The sequence below is a fragment of the Cervus elaphus genome, chromosome 24 (assembly GCF_910594005.1).
Source record: "Cervus elaphus chromosome 24, mCerEla1.1, whole genome shotgun sequence".
In the NCBI taxonomy this organism is placed as follows: domain Eukaryota; kingdom Metazoa; phylum Chordata; class Mammalia; order Artiodactyla; family Cervidae; genus Cervus; species Cervus elaphus.
The window spans coordinates 58,126,973-58,147,017 of NC_057838.1; the positions used below are offsets into that span (position 1 = coordinate 58,126,973).

Here is a 20,045-nt window from a genome sequence, read left to right on the forward strand (position 1 = left end):
TGCTGGAAACATTTGTAAACCTGCCTTTTGATTCGATGCTTATCTTTCACAGGCAATCAAAAATAGCATGTGGGCTGGCCCTGCCCCCACCAGCCTGAATCCTTCACATCTTGAGTGTGAGGTGGGTGTTTCTTAATTGAGATTTTAAAAACTGATTGAAAATGTGTTTGAAGGAGGAAGCAGGTAGCAAACCTTTGTGGAATGCCCCAACTTCTGTGGGAGAGGGTGGAGTCCCTCAGCCAAAACCAGGCTCCCAGCCTCAGCGTTTCTCCCACTCTGCCTTCTTTACTCCGTTAGCAGGGAGATTTGGGATTTAAAACAGACAGCAAAAACAAAAGCCCTTTCTGTAATGGAAAATTTGGAACACGTACAGAATTAGCCAGGAGAGCATATTGAACCCCACATGCCATCCCCTCATGGGTGATCCTGTTTTGTTTGCCCCCCCAAATCCCTGGGTTATAAACAAAATCCCAGATACCACTTATTTTTTTCTGTTGGTATTTCAGTAGGCATTTCTGAAAGAGTCATTGTAAGCAACATAACCACGAGACCAGTGTCACATCTGACAAACAGTGACCTTTAAATACCCTCCAATATCCAGTCAGTGTCCAAATTCCCAGGACCCGAATGAGATCCATAGGTCGTTCTCTTTTGATGTCTGGATTTCCCTCAGTCTCTCTGTACCTTGTTCGTTTTTCACTTGAACTTGTGGAAGAAACGTCCCTTGGCCTGGATTCCGTGCGTGGGATCCCGCGTGTCCTTTCACCCCTTCCTCTGACATTCGAATTTCCTCTGAATCGGTGGGTGGATTTAGAAGTGTGAGCAGACTCAGGCCTGGGAGTTTTTGGTGAGGATATTTCATTGTGTCACCCCTGTCTCCACTTGAGGGAAAAATCATTTGATTTTTCAGTTGCGTCCTGGTGGTAGGGATACTGCTAGGATGCCAGCAGGACTTGGTGGGGACTGACCGATGGGTAGGCCAAGGTGGGCAGATTGCTCAGTGCCGACCCCACCCCTTGCAAGAGCTGTCCCTGCCCCTCTGTACCTCGCTTTCCATGTCTGCCTCCTCTTGTGAAGTGAACACTGTGTTTACACACTAGTCAATAACACGTGGATTTCCCAGGTGACAGCGCTAAAACAACCGCCTGCAATGCAAAAGACGTGGGTTTGATCCCTGGGTCGGGAAGATCCCCTGGAGGAGGAAATGGCAACCCACCTCAGTATTCGTGCCTGGAAAATTCTATGGACAGAGGAGCTGGGCAGGCTACAGTCCATGGGGTTGCAATCAGTCAGACACAACTGAGTAACTGAACACACACACACACACATTAACAAGCATTTATTGAGTGTCTATCCTGTGCCTGCCTCTGGGAGCTATGAGCTCCATCCCTTGCTGATAGTAAACAAACATGGTCATGGCTGAATCTTGGTAGACCACAGTCACTCTGCCACTGTGCCTGTCCCAAAGGGGACATTCAGTGCCCCCGAGAGGGAAGCACAGTCTCTCTTCCTGATGTTAGGCCTTTACGCTGTAAGCGGCGCAACGCCAGGGTCTTCTGTCCCTGCAGCCCACCTCTGGTTTTGGCTCAGACTTAGCCAGACCCACCGCAGTGGGTCCCTCCACATCCTCACTTTCACTTGGGCCTTCTCTGCTGCAGGAGCCCACTCACCCAGGCGTAGGGCAGCCCCGAGTGCAGGGGCGTTCTTGTCTGGAGGGGCTGCTTTGTTTCTCAGGAGCCAGCTCCAGAGGCTTCTTCCCTGATCCCCAGCGTGTCAGGGAGGGTCCCCGTGGGAATTGAGTCCCCGGCGGCGACCACAGTGTTGCACCTGCCTCCCAAGTGCATCTGTGGGAGCACGCCAGCAACACAGATTGGATCCCCAGACACGCCTGCAAGGGAAGGAGGAGGTGGCAGGAACCCCGGGAGCTGCCCCTGGGTGGTGAGGCTTCCCGTCTTACCCTGCTGTTGGCGAGACCACCACCATGGGGGTTTGAGACAGCAGGAAGATCACCGTGCGAGTCGGGGACTGTGAACCGAGGGCAGATGCCTGGAATGCAGGGTGCGAGGTCTCACAAGCGCCCTGGGGGCTTCAGAGATGAGGAGGGAGGAGCTGCAGACATCGGAGGCCCCGCAGAGGCCAGTGCCTGCATCAGCAACCAGAAACCCCCTAGCCTGGGTCACACAGAAGTCCCGGCAGAGCTGGGGACGAAAGCCTGGCCTTCGCTTGGCGTCAGACTTGGGGGTCCCTCCTGGGGCTCTCTTGGCAGCCTGAGCAGCCTCTGGCCTGGCCTGTGGCCCACCCTCAGCTCCAGGAGGGCCCAGGCCGCCAGAGTTGTCTCCGAGGCGGCGAATGGTTAGCTGTTTCAAGAGAGGAGGGGAGAGTTTCCGAGTCATTTGTTTATTTGGCACCAAGATGTGGGAGATGAGAGTTTTAGGAAGAGAAACTTGACTTTTGAAGAAAATAAATCTTTTAAATTAAAAGATAAAGTATTTATAAAGATAAACATGAAGCATTTCCTGCTCTGCTGTGCTTTTGTGACCACATGGACTGTAGCCTGCCAGGCTCCTCTGTCCATGAGATTTCCCGGGCAAAAATGGGTTGCCATTTCCTGCTCCAGGGGATCTTCCTGACCCAGGGATCGAAGTCACGTCTCTTGCATATCCTGCATTGGCAGGCAGATTCTTTGCCACTGTGTCACCTGGGAATCCCCAACATGAAAGTATACTGATGGTGAATTTTTATTTGTATAAAAATTATATATATATAATTGCATACCCAGGGGATCATCACCAGGTCAGGATTCCCTGTGCCCTTTCTTTTTTATTTAGGGTCTCAGTTCTACCAGGGATCAAACCTGCACCTCCTGCAGTGGAAGCACAGAGTCTTAACCACTGGACTGCCAGGGAAGGCCCACCCTGTCCCCTGTCTAAGTGGTATCTCTCTGTGCCCCGGCACAGATGTATGAATTGAGCACCCACGTCTCAGACTGCCTCGGTGTGGGCGCTGTGGGCTGCATGCTGGCCCCACCCCATCACATCTATGCTCCGCCTTACAGAGGGCCAGGCTCTGCATTGGGACCGAAGCCGCAGAGCCTTTGGCTGGGGCGATGGGTTTTCAACAGCTCATTTCATTCTTAGAGTGGAGGTCTCTGTAACGTGGTATAAGGAGAAGCCCCATGATGGACGTGGCCAGTGGCCAAGGGGGGCTTCTCAGAGGGAGCATTGGCTGAGCAGGGCCTGAGGGAAGGTAAGGAGTGACCCAGGTGCGCTGAGGTGGGGACCCCGTTACCCGGAAAGGGGAACATGTGCAAAGACCCTGGGTGGGACAGAGGGAAGGTGGTCCTGATGCCTGGAACCCAGAGCATGAGGCTCCTGGTTGGGTGAGAAGTGATGGCTGGGACAGGGGCAGGAGGCAGGGCTCCTGGGACGAGACAGGCCCTGGGGCTGTGAGGATGCTGGCGGAGTCATCTTGGGAGGACAGGTGACCTGGGCTAGGGGTGGGCAGTGAGGTGGAGGTGGCCGGAGGAGGCAGCTGCCCAGGGTTCTTGACCCGACCATCGCTGTCTGATGAGGCCCTTCCGACCTGGGCCCTTTCCACCTCCGCCTCAAACTCACCTCCCACCCAGGGCTGGCCCATTAGGTGGCCGTGCCGTCAAGAAGGCTGTGCCAGGCTGCGGGAAAGCAGCTGGACTTCACCAGTTCTTGGCCTCCAGAGCCCTGGAGGGCATTTGGTGCCTCGTTCCCACTCCATGTACTGATGGTGACTTTTTATAACTCCCAGGAGGCGGCTTTGTTGGTCAGGCCCATGCTGGGCGGGTCCTGTGTTTGAGTTGAAGCGGGTCGGGGCTCCCCTGCAGGCTTGCTTCCCTTTCTGTGATGTTGGACTGACGGTGATGACGGTGAGGCCCACTCACCCAGCATCTTTGGGGGGTTCACAGTGTGTGATAAAGCCACGCGAGGTGCTCAGGATGGGTGGCTGCCCTTTTCATTATTGCTGTACTTAGAACTCTGATTCTGTGGCTTAGTGGAGCTCTGTGAACAGACAGTGGCAAGCTATAGGACAGTAATCATTTGACCCACCCAAAGCCCGGCCTGGAAGGTTGAGAACCTCATTACAGGTCTTGTAGGAGAGGGGGTCAAAGCCAGGACTGGAAGGTTGAGAACCTCATCACAGGTCTTGTAGCAGAGGGGGTCAAAGCCAGGACTGGAAGGCCAGGTTGCAGGCAGGTGGCCGACTCTGAATCCTTCATTGGAGAACCGCCCCCCCTGCCCGGAAACCCCCAGAAAGCGGAGGATGGCGGTGCCTCCACCACACTTTATACAGTTCCCCCCTGGGATTGTTTTCACCACTCTGGCCCCTGGACTCAGAGAGAAGGTGAAGGCCAGGTACCTCTGAGGCACTCTGCCAGGCTTGGGGAACTGAGGGGCTTAGTGCCCATGAGCTGACCTATGTGCCCAGGTTAGCTCACTGTGTCTGTAGTGAGAGGATTACACTGTCAGTATGTACATAGTTAACAGGGTTCTTTCTCATGACTGGGGCCCCTTTTTCCTGCTCTGTCCCCAAACAGTGGACAGTTCAGCTTTCATCATTGTTTGCCATCTTAAACAATCTGGGACAGACCTCTTAGGTTTGTTTTTTCACAGTCATGCACAGTTCTCTTTTGGATGAATTCTTAGAAGTGGGACGGCTGAAACAGATGGCTGCCCCTGTAGAACCTTGAGGCGTCTGTGATCTTGGAGGTTTACACACTCCCCAGCTTGCTCAGAGCGGAATCACTGTTATCATTGGCCCTGCCCGGCGGAGCTTTTCAAAGGTTGAAGCAGGTCTTGAGCGCTGTTTCGCATGCAGGCCTGGCCGAGCCTGCGGGCCCCTCTCCAGAGTTCTGTCCTCTCTTCTTGGGTAACTGACAAAGGCCGGGATCTCAGTGACCCCAAGGATCTGATGCTAGTCTGGTCCTCTGGCCAGAGCTAGAAAGGAAGTACACACGCACACACGCGTGCAGGAAATTATGAAGAACCTTCTTCAAGGGTTGTTTCAAAAAAGTTTGGTCAGCCTTCCAGCTGTGCAGTTCTAGAGACTGTGTCTGAGCATGGGTGCTTCAGATGTGGGTAAGCATATTATTCGGGTCACAGTTCTTTTGCAATTTGACTTCACCAGAATTATCAAGTTTGTTGTGCAATTGACCACAGGCTTAAAATTACACGGAAATCTGGCTTATCATGCAAGGCATTCAGTGTTCTGATCATAAAATTTGGGAAATTTTTCAAAACCAGTGTTTGCTCATCGATTTCAGAGTTAAATGAGAATTGTTAGTTGCGACAAAGGACTCCGGTGATGAAAGCCGCAGTGCTCAGAAGGGGGTGGGAGCCCTACCTTCATTCTCCCTCATTGAACGTCACCTCTTCACTTGATGTTGTCTCTCCATATTCACTGTGTCCGTCACTGGTGTTGAGGGTCATGGCCTGAATTGAGCAAAACCTCCTTCCTGGCCAGAGGTACCATGCGGTCCAGGTGTCCAGCTCCAAGCTGACCATCTGGATGCCATGCGTGGCCTGGTGTGCTGCCCTGCAGCCCAGGAAGATGCGTGTGGTTGAGGGTCTTCTCCCCTTGACTGGGAGGTGGAGTGGGTGAAGTGTCCCCTCCCTTCATCTTCCGCTCAGGGCTGCAGGAGTGGACAGACTGCCCTAGACACAGAGGTGAGGCTGGTTCCAGGAAACAGGGGGGTCGGGGTACAGGCACCCAGAATCGGAAGGAAGCCTTGAATGCCTCCACCATGGTACAACCCCTGTACTGCCCTCCTACACCCAACACACACACACACACACACACACACACACACACACACACACACACACACACACACACACACACACACACACACACACACACACACACGAACACACACGAACACACACGAACACACACGAACACAAACACAGGTGCTCTCCTGTCTTTCTCTGGCTCCATAGTTCCCAGCCATCATGCTCCACAATGCCAGTGACTGGCAGCCCCGGACTGTGGAAGGGGCTGCTTTCCTGTGATGCCTCACCCTGTCGGTCGGTCTGTCCACCCACCCACCCAGTATGGGAGCCGGAGAGGGCACTGTTGGGGTTGGAGGGTCTCTGCCCTTTGGATAGCAGGCCCCTCCCTCTTCAGCGCTCCCCCTGCCCCCATCCCCCGGGCACTGTGAGTACGTGTGGGTCCTACCACCTCCCAACACCGTGAGGCCGAGACTCCTCTGCTCCCCCAGCTCAAGGCCTGGCTGCTGAGGGGGACGAGAGGGAGGGAGCCCCCTAGGATGGGTCTCAGGAACAGGGACATGTGGCTCCGAGGTGGGAGCCTCCTTCCAGGGCTGGGCACCAGGACTGCCAGGGGTGAATAGGAGAGGCCATCCCACTCCTGGCCATGGCACAGGGTGGAGAGCCGGCTGCAGGCACCCTGAGAAGGGGAAGTAAGAGTGGGCAAGTGCCCTGGGTTATCTTGCCTTCACTATTTAGCAAATCCTGGGCAGAAGACTGTTAAGGGAGTAGGACTTAGGGGCGCAGGCATGTGGGAGCATTTCTCCTCTGCAGAGTGAAGTATCTCCTCTGCCACAGTGAAGTGTCCAGGTTGGTCCAGCCCTGGCCAGCCTGCCCAGGGACCAGAGAGATCTCTGCCTAGTCCACGAACGGACTCAGACCTTTGAGAACAATGACATGTGCCCTCCATGTTGGAGCATGCTGGAGAAGGATGTCAGAGAAGAACTGTGATAGAAGCTGAGGTCTGGGGATGGCTGGGGCCACGGAGAGTAGATGACCTGCTGCCACCCCATGAAGAAGAGGTCTGATAAAATATATGTAACATGAAATTTTATCATTTTAACCGCTTTTTTAAAAAAAGTGTACAATTCAGTGGCATTAAGTACATTCACATTGTTGTGCAGTCATAAATATTATGCATTTCTAAAACTTTTCATCACCACAAATAGTTCCATATCCATTGAACAGGAATTCCCCATTCCCTTTCCCCCGGCCCCTGGTAATCTCTCATCTAGTCTCTGTCTCTCTGGATTTGCCCCATATAAGCGGAATCATACAATAATTGTTGCTTCGTGACTGGTTTATTTTACTTAACCTATTTTCAAGGTTCCATGTTGTAGCATGGTTTTTTTGTTTTTTATTTTTTGGTTGAGATTAATTTTTATTTATTTTTTAATTTAATTTTAATGTATATGGACTGCAGTTGATTTACAGTGTTGTGTTGGCTTCACATGTATAGCTGAGTGATTCAGTTATACGTATATCCATCCTTTTACAGGTTCTTTTCCTATTTGGATTATTACAGAATATTAAGTAGAATTCCCTGTGCTATACATTAGTAGGTCCCTGTTGATTAACTTTGTTGTATATAGTAGTGTATAATGTTAATCCTAAACTCCTAATTTATCCTTCCCCTCCACTTTCCTCTGCCCCTGCAACCAAAAGTCTGCTTCAGAAGTTTGTGAATCTGTTTCTCTGTATCATTTAAATATTCCACATCTAAGTGTTATCATATGACACTTGACTTTCTCTGACTTACTTCACTTTAGTATGATAATCTCTAGGTCCATCCATGTGGCTGCAAATGGCATTATGCCATTCTTTTTATGACTGGGTGATATTCCATTGTGTGTGTGTGTGTATATATATATATACCACATCTTCTTTATCCATTTGTCTGTCAGGGGGCATATGGATCGCTTCCACGTCTTGGCTATTGTGAGTAGTGCTGTGAAAATAGGGGTGCATGTATCTTTTGCAATTATAGTTTTTATCTGGATATATGCCCAGGAGTGGGGTTGCTGGATCATATGGTGGTTCTATTTTTAGTTTTTCGAGGAAGCTCCATGCTGTTCTCCATAGTGGTTGTGCCAGTTTACATTCCTACCAACTGTGTCATAGAGTTCCCTTTTCTCTACACCCTCTTCAGCACTTTTTGTTTGTAGACTTTTTGATGATGGCCATTCTGAGATGATACCTTATTGTAGTTTTGATTTGTATTTCTCTAATAATTAGCAGTGTTGGGCATCTTTTCCTGTGTTTATTGGCCATCTATATTTTCTTTGGAGAAATGTCTATTTAGAGCTTCTGCCCATTTTTTGATTGGGTGTTTTTTTTTTAACCTTTTAAATTTCATATTGGAGTTACAGCCAGTTAACAATGTTGTTACAGTTCCATGTGTACATCACCATACATACACGTGTATGGAACTCATTCATACATATACGTGTGTCTGTTCTCCCCTAAACTCCCCTTCCATCCAGGCTGCAACATAGCACTAAGCCCAGTTCCCCGTGCTACACAGCAGGACCTTGTTGGTTATCCCTTTTAAAAACAGCGGTGGGTGTGTGTCGATCCCTAACTGTCTCACCCTCATTCTGTCCTCTGGCATTCGTTGTTTTTGTTTTGTTTTGTTTTGTATAGAGCTGCATGAGCTGCTTGTATGTTTTGGAGATTTTCTAAGCCACCAGAGAAGCCCAATCCCTTGTCAGTCACTTCATTTGCAAATGTTTTCTCCCATTCTGTAGGTTATCTTTTCACTTTGTTTATGATTTCCTTTGCAGTGCAAAAGCTTTTAAGTTTCATTAGTTCCTATTTGTTTATTTTGTTTTCATTTTCATTAGGCGGTGGGTCAGAAAAGATATGCTGTGACTTATGTGTTCTGCCTATGTTTTCCTCTAAGAAGTTTATAGTATCCAGCCTTACATTTAGGTCTTTAATCCATTTTGAGTTTATGGTGTTCTAACTGCATTCTTTTACATGTAGCTGTCCAGTTTCCCAGCACCACTTATTGAAAAGACCATTTTCCCTCCATTGTATAGTCTTGCTTCCTTTGTCATAGATTAATTGACCATAGGTGCATAGGTTTACATCTGGTCTTCCTGTCCTGTTCTGTTGATCTGTATTTCTGTTTTTGTGCCAGTGCCGTACTGTCTTGATGACTGCAGTTTTGTAGTATACTCTGAAGTCAGGAAGTCTGATTCCTCCACGTCTGTTTTCCTTTTTCAAGATTGTTTTGTCTATTCAGGGTCTTTTTTGTTTCCATACAAATTGTAAAATATTTTGTTCTGGTTCTGTGAAAGATGCCATTGGTAATTTGATAGGGATCACATTGAATCTGTAGATTGCTTTGAGTAGTATAGTCATTTTCACAATGTTGATTCTTCAAGTCCAAGAGTAGGGTGTATCTCTCTGTGTCATCTTTGATTTCTTTCATCAGCATCTTATACTGCATATAGGTCCTTTGCCTCCTTAGATACTTTGCCTCCTTAGATAGGATTATTCTTCTTGTGTATTTTTTTCTTTTCCAAGCAATTGAAAATGGGATTGTTTCCTTAATTTCTCTTTCTGATCTTTTATGTATAGAAATGCAAGAGGTTTCTGTGTTTTAATTTTGTATCCTTCAACCTTACTGAATTCAATGATGAGCTCTAGTAGCTTTCTGGCAGTATCTTTAGGATACTTTTCTACATATAGTATCATGTCAGCTGCACACAGTGACAGTTTTACTTTTTTTCCAATTTGGATTCCTTTATTTTTATTCTCTGATTGCCATGGCTAGGACTTTCAAAACTATATTGAGCAAAAGTGGTGAGAGTGGACATCCTTGTCTTGTTCCTGATCTAGAGGAAATATTTTCAACTTTTCTCAGTTGAGAGTGATGTTAACTGTGGATTTGTCATATATGCTCTTTATTATGTTGAGGTAGGTTCTTTTTATGGCTTCTTTCTGGAGAGTTTTTTAAAAAACATAAATGGGTGTTGAATTTTGTAAAAAACTTTTTCTACATCTGTTGATATGGTCATATAGTTTTTATTCTTCAGTTTGTTGATATGGTATATCACAGTTTGATTTGTGTGTTTTGAAGAATCCTTGCATCCTTGGGATAAATTCCACTTAATGATGGTATATGATTCTTTTAATGTGTTATTGGATTTTGTTTGCTAGTATTTTGTTGGGGATTTTTGCGTCTATGTTCATCAGTGATAGTGACCTGTAATTTTCTTTTCTGTGTGATATCTTTGTCTGGTTTTGATATCAGGGTGATGTTGGACTCATAGAATGAGTTTGGGAGTGTTTCACCCTCTGCAGATTTTTGCAATAGTTTCTAAAGTATAGATGTTAGCTTGTCTCTAAGTGTTCGATAGAATTCCCCTGTGAAGCCAACTGGACCTGTACTTTTGTTTTTAATCACAACTTCAGGTTCATTGCTTGTGATTGAAAGTGAAAGTGCTAGTTGCTCAGTTTATGTCTGACTCTTTGTGACTCCATGAACTATAGCCCACTAGGCTCCTCTGTCCATGGAATTCTCCAGGCAAGAATACTGGAGTGGGTAGACAGTCTCTTCTCCAGGGGATCGTCCCACCCAGAGATCAAACCCACATCTCCTGCATTGTAGGTGAATTCTTTACCATCTGAGCCACCAGGGAAGCCTGCTTTTAATTGGTCTGTTCCTATTTTCCATTTCTTCTTGGTTCAGTATTGAAACATTGTACCTTTCTAAGAATTTGTCCATTTCTGCCAGGTTGTCCATTTTATTGACATATAGTTGCTTATAGTTGTCCCTTAGGATCCTTTGTATTTCTGTGGTGTCCATTGTAACTTCTCCATTTCGCATTTTATTGACATATAGTTGCTTATAGTTGTCCCTTAGGATCCTTTGTATTTCTGTGGTGTCCATTGTAACTTCTCCATTTCGCATTTTATTGATTTGAGTCTTCTCCCTTTTTTTCCCTTGATGAATCTTGCTAAAGTTCTATCAATTTTGTTTATCTTTTTATAAAACCAATTTTTTGTTTCATCTTTTTTTATTGTTTTCTTTGTCTCTGGTTCATTTAATTCTGCTCTGGTCTTGATCATTTCTTTCCTTCTATTAACTTTGGGTTTTGTTTGTTCTTATTTAAGTTGCTTTAGGTGTAAATTTAGGTTGTCTATTTGAGATTTTTCTTATTTCCTAAGGTAAGATCATATTGCTGTCAACTTCCCTTGTAGAACTGCTTTTGTTCTGTCCCATAGGTTTTGGATCATCACATTTTCATTGTCATTTGTCTCTGTGCTTTTCGATTTCCTATTTGATTTCTTCAGTGATCCACTGGTTGCTTGGTAACATGTTGTTTAGCCTCTTTGTGTTAGTGTTTTTTATAGTTTTTTTTTTTTTTCCTGTAATTGATTTCTAATCTCATAACATTGTGGTCGGAAAAGATGCTTGATATGATTTAAGGTTTCCTAAATTTGCCACGGCTCCATTTCTGGCCCAAGATGTCTCGGAAAATGTTTCATGTGCACTTGAGAAGAAAGTGTCTTTTGTTGCTTTCGGATGCAAAGCATTTTATACATATCAATTTTTATAAATTTTATAAATATCAAGTCTATCTGGTCTAATTTAAGGCCTGTGTTTCCTTGTTGCTTTTCTGTCTGGATCATGTGTCTGTTAATGAAAGTGGCGTGTTAATTGTGTTGCTGTCAATTTCTTTTTTTTTTTTTATGGCTGTTAGTGTTTGTCTTAAATATCAAGGTGTTCTTATGTTGGGTACATGTATATTTATAATTGTTACATCTTCTTTGTGAATTGATCCCTTGATCTTTATGTAATATCCTTCTTTGTCTCTAGTAACAGTCTTTATTTTATTTTATTTATTTTTTTTAACAGTCTTTATTTTAAAGTCTGTTTTGTCTAATATGAATATTGCTATTCCAGCTTTCTTTTCATTTCCATTTCCCTGGAATACCTTTTTCCATCCCCTCACTTTCAGTCTGCATCTGTCCCTAGATCTGAAGTGAATCTCTTGTAGCCATCATACATATGGGTCTTCTTTTTGTGTCCAGTGAGCCAGTCTGTGTGTTTGGTTGGAGCATTTAATCCATTTGCATTTCACATAATTATCAATACGTATGTTCTTACTGCCATTTTGTTAATTGTTTCAGATTTGTTTTTATAGGTGTTTTTTCTTCCCTTCTTCTTGTTCTCCTCTTGTGATTTGATGACTATATTCAGTGTTGTGTTTGGATTGCTTTTTCTTTTTTGTGTGTTTATCTATTGTAGGTTTTTGGTTTGCAGGTCCCATGATGTTTTGATATAGCTATCTATACATATAGGAGATTGTTTTAGGTAGCTGGTTGCTCAATTTACAGTGCATTTCCAATATCTTGCATCTGTATTCTCCTTTTCTCACAATTGTTGGTTTTGATATATTTGTGTATGGATGATTTCCTGCCTTTAGTTTGTGTTTGCCTTTACCAGTAAGCATTCCCATTTGTAATTTTCTGGTTTCTAGTTGTAGCTTCTTGTTTTTCTCTGGATGTAAAATACCTCTTTTGATAGGTTCCAGCCTTTTTAATTGATTGTTGTTCAGCTGTCGGTTGTGATTTTGGTGTTTTCGTGAGAGGTGAGCCAACACGGGTCCTTCTATTCCACTCTCTTGTCCAGAACCAAGGGGCTGCCTTTCATTTGGATGCTTGCTGCCTCTTCTCTGTGTGTGCTGACCGTTAGCCCCTTGATATGGGGTGTGTAGGTGTGGTGGCCCGCACACACTCCTCATAGGGTGGAGGCATGGAGTGACTGGTGCCCACCCTGTGGGCTATGCCGCAGGGGTGGTGGGCCACATGCTCCCGGCACAGCAGGGGCGGTGCTTGGCACCTCCTTGCAGGTCCCCTAGCTGTGGCAGCAGCCTGCACACCCCCGGGGCAGCAGGGACAGCAGTTGGAGCCCACTCATGGCCCATGTGTGCTCCTCAGGTGGAGGTTGCAGTGTTTGACCCCCACTTGTGGATCTCCCAGTGGCAGCGGTGGCCCGTGCAATCCCAGGACAGCAGGGGCAGCACTTGGCACCCACTTGTGGGTTCCCTGCAGCGGCAGTGGCCTCTGCATCCCTTGGTCAACAGGGAGTGATTGGTGCCCACTCCTGTGTCCTGAATTTCACTCCTTTTGAGTACTGACTAATGTGGCATTGTTAATACAGTCATCTGTTGATGGAGAGTTGTGTTGTTTCCAACTTTTTGATATTGTGAATAATGCTGCTTAAAAACACTGGCATTCAAGTATCTGTTTAAGTTCCTGCTTTCAGTTATTTTGGGTGCGTACCTAGGAGTGGAATTGCTAGATCACATGGGCTTCTCTTGTGGCTCAGCTGGTAAAGAATCCGCCTGCAGTGCGGGAGACCTGGGTTCGATCTCTGGGTTGGGAAGATCCTCTGGAGAAGGGAAAGCCTACCCGCTCCAGGATTCTGGCCTAGAGGAGTCCATGGAGTTGCAAAGAATCAGACACAACTGAGCGACTTTCACTTTCACATGGTAATTCTATCTTTAACTTTTCAAAGAATCACCAGTTTTCCACGGTGGCTGCATCATTTGCATTCCCACCAACAGTACACAAATGTTCCATCTTCTCCACATCCTTGTCAGCATTTGTTATTTTCCATTTTTTTTTTTTTTTTTTTTTTTGATGTGAGGTGGTATCTCATGATTTTTTTTTGCTTTGCTTATTTTGGTTTTGGGTTTGTTTTTTTTTTTTTCCTCTTTTGGCTACATCAGGTCCTAGTTGTGGCACACAGAACCTTCGTTGTGTCACGTGGGAGCTTGCCTTTCAGCACACAGACTTTCTAGTTGTGGCGTGCGGGCTCTGGGGTTGTGGCGTGCGGGCTCTGGGATTGTGGCGTGTGGGCTCTGGGGTTGTGGCGTGTGGGCTCTGGAACACACAGTCTCAGTAGTCATGGTACTTGAGCTCTCCAGCTGTGGTGCATGGGCTGCGTTGGGGTACAGTAGTTGCAGTGTGTGGCCTTAGTTGCTCTGGCATGTGGGATCTTAGTTCCTTGACAGGGAATTAAACCTGCATCCCCTGTATTGCAGGGCATAATCTTTTTTTTTTTAAGTTAATTTATCTATTTTAATTGGAGGCTTATTACTTTACAGTATGTAGTGGATTTTGCCATACATAGACACGAATCAGCCATGGGTATAACATGTGTTCCACCATCCGGAACCCTCTTCCCTGCTCCCTCCCCACCCCCTCCCTCTGGGTTGTCCCAGAGCACCAGCTTTGAGTGCCTGCTTCATGCATTGAACTTGCACAGGTCATCTGTTTTACATATGGTGATATACATGTTTCAATGCTATTCTCTCATATCATCCCACCCTCACCTTCTCCCACACAGTCCAAAAATCTGTTCTTTATATCTGTGTCTCTTTTGCTATCTTGCATATAGGGTTGTTGTTCCCATCTTTCTAAATTCCATGTATATGCATTAATATACTGCATTGGTGTTTCTCTTTCTGACTGACTTCACTCTGTATAATAGGATCCCCTTTCATCCATCTCATTAGAACTGACTCAAATGTATTCTTTTTCATAACTGAATAATATTCCATTTGTATATGTACCACAGCTTTCTTATCCATTCTTCTGCTGATGGACATCTAGGTTGCGTCCTTGTCCTAGCTATTGCAGACAGTGCTGCAATCAACATTGAGGTACATGTGTCTCTTTCAGTTCTGGTTTCCTCGGTATGTATGCCCAGCAGTGGGATTGCTAGGTTGTATGGCAGTTCTGTTTCCAGTTTTTTAAGGAATCTCCACACTATTCTCTATAGTGGCTGTACTAGTTTGCATTTCCACCAACAGTGTAAGAGGGTTCCGTTTTCCCCACACCCTCTCCAGCATTTATTGTTTGTAGACTTTTGGATGGCAGCCATTCTGACCAGCATGAGATGGTACCTTACTGTGGTTTTGATTTAAATTTCCCTGACAATGAGTGATGTTGAGCATCTTTTGATGTGTTTGTTAGCCATTTGTAGTCTTCTTTGGAGAAATGTCTGTTTAGGTCTTTGGCCCACTTCTTGATTGGGTCATTTATTTTTCTGGTATTGAGTTGCATGAACTGCTTGTATATTTTGGAGATTAATTCTTTGTCGGTTTTTTTTTTTTTTGCTCTTTTCTCCCATTCTGAAGGCTGCCTTTTCACCTGGCTTATAGTTTCCTTTGTTGTGCAAAAGCTTGTAAGTTTAATTAGGTCCCATTTGCTTACTTTTGTTTTTATTTCCATTACTCTGGGAGGTAGATCATAGAGGATCTTGCTGTGATTTATATCAGAGTGTGTTCTACCTATGTTTTCCTCCAAGAATTTTATCGTTTCTGGTCTTACATTTAGACCTTTAATCCATTTTGAGTTTATTTTTGTGTATGGTGTTAGAAAGTGTTCTAGTTTCATTCTTTTTCAGGTGGTTGACCAGTTTTCTCAGCCCCACTTGTTAAAGAGATTGCCTTTTCTCCTTTGTTTATTTTTGCCTCCTGTGTCAAAGATAAGGTGTCCATAGGTGCATGGATTTATCTCTGGGCTTTCTATTTTGTTCCATTGATCTACATTTCTATTTTTCTATCTTTGTGCACAAGGCATATTCTTAACCACTGTACCACCAGGCAAGTCCCTCTCATTGTGGTTTACTTTATATTAGTGATGTTGAGTGTTATTTCACATGCTTACTGGCTACTCCTGTATCTTTGGAGAAATGTCTTCCAGTTTACTGTTTTTATTTTAAAAACATATTGAATTTTGTCATATACTTCTGCATCGAGATGATGATATCATTTTTATTTTCATTCTATTAATGTGATGTGTTGTATTGATTGATTTTCATATGTTGAACTATATTTGCACTCCTACCCACTCATGGTATGCGATCCTTTTTTAATATGCTGATGAATTCATCAGTGAAAACAGGTTGCTTGTATTTTGTTAAGAATTGTTTCTTCACTGTTTATAAGAAATATTGGTCTGTGGTTTTCTTGTTAGCACTTTTGTTTGGCTTTGCTGTCTGGTTAATGCCTGCCTCATACAGTGAGTTCACTTGTCCTCCTCTTCGATTTTTGGGAAAAATTTGAGAATTGACTTTAATCTTGTAAGCTTTTGGTAGAATTCATGACTGAAACCATTTTGTCCAGGGTTTTTCTTTCTTGGGAGGTTTTTGATTATTCTGTCTCCTTACTATTTATTGGTTTATTTATATTTTCAACTTATTCATTATTCAGTTTTTGTAGATGGTATATTTCTGGGAATTTGCCTATTTCATCTAGGTTATTCAGTTTGTTGATATACAGTTGTTCACAGTACTTTCTTATTTGTTTTTTGTTTCTGTTAACTTGTTAGTGATGGCCCCACTTAAATTTCTGATTTTACTAATTTGAGTCTTCCCTCCTTTTTCCGTAGTCAATTTACCTAAGATTTTTTTTTTTAAAGTTTATTTTTGAGAATCAACTTTTGGTTTGACTGTCTCTATTGTTTTTCTGTTCTTTATTTCATTAATCTGTGCTCTAATCTTTATTATTTCCTTCCTTCTGCTAGCTTTGGGTTTAGTTTGCTCTTCTTTTTCTAGCTCCTTAAGATGTAAAGTTTGATTTTTCTGATATCTGTCTTCCTTTTTAATGTGAGCATTTACAGCTATAAATTTCTCTTCTTAGCACTGCTTTTGCTGCATCTCATATGCTTTGGCATGCCACAGTTTTTTGGATCTTTTTGGCAAAATATTGCACTTGTTACCTATACTCAGAAGATGCATTCCTAATTTATTATCTTCATATTTGAAAAGAATTTCAAAATAAAATAATTTTATACACCATACAGTCCAGGGTAGGATTGGGCTCAGGGGACCAATTCGCTGTTCACAGAATTGTTCACAGGACAGGAGCCTCTGCATCCAAACGTTTTTTGAGCTAGTTTAACTTTCAGCTCTGAATCCTGGTCCCAATCTTGAAATCACAGGTTAGGCATTTGGAATTACTCAGCCACAGGGATGAGCTTTTAGTTTAGACATGAGGAGAGGGCTTCCTGCACAGGACCAAGAAAGCATCTGCAGCAGAAACAGAAGACAAGGCAGAGGGGGCTGAACCAGAAGGGTTTGGCAGGGAGGGAGGGCGAGGAGCCCTTTCACAATCCAGCATTTCCCTGGGTTCACCTGTGTGTCTCCCCTCCGTGGAAGAGGGGCCATGTGCTCACTCAGCTGTTTCTGACTCTTCCTGGCCCCATGGCCTGTAGCCCACTCGGCTCTTCTGTCCATGGTATTTCCCAGGCAGGAATACTGGAGCGGCTTGACATTTCCTGCTCCAGGGGATATTCCTGACTCAGGGATCAAACCTGTGTCTCTGGCATTGGTAGGTGAGTTCTCTACCACTAGTGCCAGCAGGGAAGCCCAGAACAGGGGCATGCCACAGTTTTATTTTCATTTGTCTTATTTTCTAATTTCCCTTTGGATTTCTTCTTTGACACATTGGTTGTTTAAAAGTGTGTTGTTTAGTGTCTACATACTTGTGAATTTTCCAGTTTTCCTTCTGATACTGATTTCTAGTTTTGTTCTGTTATGATCAGAAAATATACTTTGTATTATTTCAGTCTTTTGAAATTAATATTAAGATTTGTTTTGTGACCTAACAGATGATCTGTCCTAGAGAATGTTTCATGTGCACTTGAGAAAAATGTATATTCTGCTGTTACCGGGTCGAGTATTTCATTAATGTCTTTTAGATCTATTTGGTTTATAATGTTATTCAAGTTCTTTATTTTCTTACTGGTGTTCTGTCTGGTATTCTGTCCATTATTTCAATCTGAGTATAGAAGTCTCCATTTATTACTGTAGAATTATTTCTCCCTCTAAATCTGTCAGTGTTTGCTTTATGTATTTTGAGAGTCTGATGTTAGGTACATATATGAATTGCATGTTTTAAATCTTCATGTAAAGGCCTCATTCAAATCATACCATCTTTTTTTGTATATTTTGAATCTATTTTTAGGATTCAACCATATTGATATGAGGTACTGTAGTTCCTTCATTTTCATTGGCATGTGAGGTTTCTCTATCTGTACTGTAACTATTTCTGTCATTTGTATTTCCGTATACATTTTGAAGTCAGCATGTCGATTTCTTAAAAAAAAAATTCCAGCTGAGGTTGATTGTCATTCCATGTAAAATCTGTAAATCAATTTCGGGAGGACTGATATAGCAATATTAGGTCTTCCTAATATTGCTAATATTCCTAATATTAGGTCTTCCTATTCATGGTATCTCTCTCTGTGTATTTTGGGGTCATCTTTAACTTCTATCAACAATGTTTTGTAGTTATCAGTGTTTAGGTTTTGCACATAAATCTAATCCTAATTATTGCAGATTTCCTGATGCTCTCATAAGTGATATTGTTTTTGTCTTGTCGGTTGAATACACTTCCTCACATTTGTTTAAATATTGGGACTGATGGTACCACACATGTACCAAGAGGCCATGGAAAGTTTTATTATTCCAAAAAGGGGCTTTCCCTGGTGGCTCAGATGGCAGAGAGTTTGTCTGTAGTGCGGGAGACCCAGATTCGATCCCTGGGTGGGGAAGATCCCTTGGAGAAGAGAATGGCAACCCAGTCCAGTATTCTTGCCTGGAAAATCCCATGGATGGAGGAGACTGGTAGACTGCAGTCCATGGGGTCGCAAAGAGTCGGACATGACTGAGCAACTTCACTTTCAGTTTCAAGGGGGCTTTCTGGGGGGACAGGACAGGCACACAAGCTAGTCTGGGATAGCTTGAGTGAAGGGAAGGGGCAGCTGCTCTGGGGAGTAGCTCTGGGGAGCTGATCCCATATGTGGGATTTCCCATTAACGGTTTGAGTTTGCATGGTTTGAACTTACCCACTGACAGCTAAGGCAGAAATCGGAGCTTTTGCACTGACTTGCTCAGATGTGAGTCAACGGGGAGAGATGGAGCTTGAAAGCTGTTGATGGCCAAATAAAAAAATGGACTCAGACTCATTACATTTTTTTCCACTTAAAATTTTCATTACTCATTAATTGTATACAAAAATGCCATTAACTTTTGTATGTTAACCTTGTATCTTGAGATATTGCTAAACTCACTAATTAATTCCAGTAGCTTTCTTTATAAATTCCTTGGGAATTCTGTGTAGATGACTGACCATCTTGTCTTCGAGTAAGTAAACACAATTCTTTCAGTCTCTATGCCTTTTACTTTTAATTAGCTAATTAATTAACCTTAAACCTTTGGTGAGCATATTCAAACACTGTTGAACAAAAGTGATTAGAGTTAACATCCTGTCTTGTTTCTGATCTCCTGGGGAAAACTTCTAGTCTTTCACCACTGAGTACAAGATCTGTGGATATTTCATAGATTCCCTTTATCTTCTTTAAGTGCATAGATTTTAATTTTATGGAAGTTGTATATATCCAAATACTTTCTGTATTCTTATTAAGATGATCAATCATATGTTTATTCTTTTATGGTGTGTTAAACCATAGACTGATTTTCAAATGTCAGATCAGTCTTACATTCCTGGAATAAATTCTAGTTGGTTGTGATATATGCTTTTTGTATGTTGCTGGATTTGATTTGCTAAAGTTTTGTAAAAAAAAAAAAATGTTGCATCTTTGTTCATGATGGATATATTGGCCTGTAGTTTTCTTGTTGTATCTTTGGTTTTGGTAAGTGGATACTGCTCACCATATGAAATTAGTTGGGGAGTGTTCTTGTCTGTTTTCTACAGACTTGATAGTATTTCATTGTGAATGTTTCTTAGCTTTTCCCAATGCAGTCTGTAGAGTTTTCATTGTGGGAAAAATTTAAATTATGAACTTAAGTTTCTAATAAATATATACAGCTGTTTAGGTTATATAGTTCAGCTTGTGCAAACTTTGATAATCTTTTAAAAAATGTATCCATATCATCTTAATTATCAATTGTATTGACATAAAGTTATCATAACAGTCTTACTGTCTATGGAATATGTAGGGATGTTCCCTGTCATTGCCAGTGTTGGTAATCGGTATTATCACTCTTCTTTTCTTTACCTGGGTAGAGGTTTATTAATTTTATTACTTATTTTAAGAACTGTGCTTTGGTTTTATTAATTTTTTTCTATTTTAAATTTGTTTTTAGTTTGATTGATTTCTATTGTTATGTGTATTACTTTCTTCTAATCACCATGGGACCAATTTTCTTTTTTTCTAACCTTTGAAAGGTGAAAGTATAGGTCCTCAATTTGAGAT

General features: G+C 43.3%; 1 protein-coding gene across 7 annotated transcripts in view; it reads left to right on the forward strand.

Annotated features, from left to right (window-relative positions):
* CHDH (choline dehydrogenase) overlaps nt 1-20,045 on the forward strand; it is a 104,016-nt gene that overhangs the window by 9,797 nt on the left and 74,174 nt on the right. For 2 of the 7 annotated variants that reach the window (XM_043886206.1, XM_043886212.1), the window contains exon 2: nt 53-121. The exons of 3 other annotated variants lie outside the window; for them this stretch is intronic. The gene's annotated coding sequence lies outside the window, so the exon portion shown is untranslated. Of the gene's footprint in view, nt 1-52; nt 122-3,111; nt 3,247-20,045 lie in introns of those variants that run through there. 2 more of the 7 variants (XM_043886214.1, XM_043886208.1) reach the window with 1 other exon arrangement.